General features: G+C 42.5%; 1 pseudogene; it reads left to right on the forward strand.

The window, feature by feature from the left end:
• Positions 1–2,707: 2,707 nt before the first annotated feature.
• On the forward strand, positions 2,708–2,806 carry LOC145637648 (small nucleolar RNA R71; annotated as a pseudogene).
• Positions 2,807–3,033: the final 227 nt, after the last annotated feature.

A 3,033-nucleotide genomic window follows, 5' to 3' on the forward strand; every position in this document is an offset into this window, starting at 1 on the left:
GCATTTGATCAATAAATGAAAGAGGGAAGTGATCCTTCTTGGTGGATGTGTTTAGACGTCTATAGTCTATACACATCCGCCAACCCGTGACCGTCCTAGTTGGAATGAGCTCACCCTTCTCATTCTCAACCACGGTCATGCCCCCCTTCTTTGGAACGGCATGCACGGGGGAGACCCACCTTGAGCTAGAGATGGGGAATATGATTCCCGCATTCAATAGCTTGGTGATCTCCTTCTTAACTACCTCTCCCATTTGGGGATGTAGTTTTCTTTGACATTCGATAGAAGGAAGGGCGCCTTCCTCAAGTGTTATGTGGTGTTGGCACAAGCGGGGCTTATACCTTTAAGATCATCAATTGTGTACCCCAAAGCACCTTGGTGCTTTCTCAAAACACCACATAACGCTTGATCTTGGCTCACGTTCAAGGATGCACTAACTATCACGGGGTAAGTGGAATGAGGGCCCAAGAACTCATACCTAAGGTGTGATGGTAGAGGTTTGAGCTCTACCATAGGCACACCATTACCTTCCTTTGATGTGGCCGCTTGCAAAGCTTCTTGGCTTGAGATTTTCAAGCACATTTGCTCATCCACTTCCTCCATGCTTCCATTAAGCAATTCTTCATAGAATGCCACTTCCTGGCATGGTGTACCTACTTTGTCCTTGTTCAACAAAACATTCTCAAGAGCATCGTTAGAGGTGAGCAAGTGCTCATGCATAGAAGACACAACATGATCAAGTGAATCAATCATCATGCAATTTTCTAGAGAAGAAGATGGATATTTCATGCTTTCATTCAAATCAAATTCAATGACCTCATCTCCTACCTTAAGGGAAATCTTTGCACTCCTCACATCAATCATAGCACCCGAGGTAGCAAGAAAGGGTCTACCTAAAATGATTGGAATGGTAGCATCTTCATCCATTTCAAGCACAATAAAATCCACCGGGAACACAAACTTCCCAACCCTCAATGGAACATCTTCTGCCTTACCTTTTGGAAACTTGATTGACCTATCAGCTAATTGCAAGGTAATGTTAGAAGGTAAGAGTTCCCCTAGTTCAAGCCTTTGATAAACCGAATATGGCATTATGCTAACACTAGCTCCCAAGTCACATAAGGCATTATCAATTTGCATCTTGTTAATGGCACAAGGGATGGAGAAGTTCCCGGGGTCTTTCAATTTGGGTGGCATTTTGTTCATGATGATAGCACTACAATTTTCGGTCAAATTGATAGTTTCCACAACCTCACAAGTCCTTTTCCCACTCAAAATGTCCTTGAGGAATTTGGCATAATTTGGCATTTGGTTGATCACATCGGTAAAAGGTAGAGAAAGATGAAGTTGTTTTAGCATATCAATGAATCTCCCAAATTGCTCATCCAATTTGTGTCTCATGAATTTTTGTGGGTAAGGGAGCTTGGGTTTCACAATTTCTTTCTCTACTCTCACCTCTCTAGGTGTCTCAACCACAACCTCATCCAATGATGCCCTATCCCTCTCATTCTCAACCAAGGCTTTCTTAGGAATCTCCTTATCCTCACCCTTCCTAGGCAATCTCTCCTCAAGAACCTTACCACTCCTAGTAACAATAGCATTCACGTGTTTCTTGGGATCAAGACCTTGGGAAGGTAAAGAAGAAGGGCTAGCATGATCTTTCAAAGCATTAGCAAGTTGAGAAATTTGATTTTCAAGCATTTTATTGTGGGTCATCATTTCATTGAACTTCTTATCACTAACGGCCATGTATGTGTTCAACAACTTAGTTTGATTCTCAATTATTTCCTCCAAATTGGTCCTAGGTGAAGAAGGTTGGGAATAGGAATTTTCTCCTTGAGTCCTTGGAACAAATCCGGGTGGGGGACCTCTTTGAGCATTATTTTGAAAATTGCCCTTCCCTTGGTTGTTCCAAGTACCCCTATTTTGATTTTGTCCATAACCTTGATTATGGTTGCCACCACCTTGATTATGGTTACCACTACCTTAGTTGTGATTTCCATAACCTTGGTTTTGATTACCATAATTTTGGCTTTGATTTTGGCCACTATAACCTTGGTTATTATAGCTACCACGAGAACCTTGGTTCCCTTGGTTTCTATAACCACCACCTTGATTATAGTTGTCAAAATTGCCTTGGTTTTGGTAATTCCTATTCCATTGACCTCTTTGATTATCAAACCTTTGAGCATTATTATTTGACACGTAATTCACATGCTCACTCTCATTGTTATCAAACTCATCAACACATTCATTAGGACAATTACTAGAGTCATGATCATACGATCCACATGCATCACAAAACAAACAACCCATAGGCATATTATGTGAAGAGGGAGGGGGTTGAGAGTTAGAAGGAGTACCTCTCCCCTTAAATTGGGAGGGAAGATTCGAAGCTTGGGATGAAGTAGAAGTGCTCTCCAACTTGGCTTTGATTGCGGTCATCTCCTTTCCCAAGTTTGTCATTTGGGAGGAAAGGTTGTTGATCGCATTTAGATGGTCTACCGAGTACAATGAAGATTGCTTGCTTGAAGAGTCTTTCTCCCCATCTTGCCAATCTCTATAGTACGTCACCACGTCCTCAATGATGTCCACCACTTCTTCTTCGGTCTTGTTCATGATAGGACCCCCGGCCCCCCCATCAAGGCATGACTTGCCTTGGGGACTTAAACCGCTATAGAAGATTTGGACCACTTGGTATGTTGGGATTCCGTGGTGAGGGCACTCCCTTTGATACTCTTTGTATCTCTCCCATGCTTCGTAAAGGCTTTCATTTGGCCTTTGCTTGAACCCTTGAATCAAGGCTCTTGCCTCCGCCGTCTTCTTTTGAGGGTAGAAACGGGACAAGAAGGCCTTTGTAACATCATCCCATGTTCTCAAGGAATTGGGCTTCACCTCTTTATCTAGCCACTCTAAGGATCTTCCTATGAGAGAGAAGGGGAACAACTTGAGGCGTATGAACTCTTGAGAAACTCCGTTGACTTTGATGGTGTTGCAATATTTTTCAAATTCTTTAAGATGGTTCAATGGGCT

The sequence above is a fragment of the Chenopodium album genome, chromosome 6 (assembly GCF_948465745.1).
Source record: "Chenopodium album chromosome 6, dcCheAlbu1.1, whole genome shotgun sequence".
In the NCBI taxonomy this organism is placed as follows: Eukaryota; Viridiplantae; Streptophyta; class Magnoliopsida; order Caryophyllales; family Amaranthaceae; genus Chenopodium; species Chenopodium album.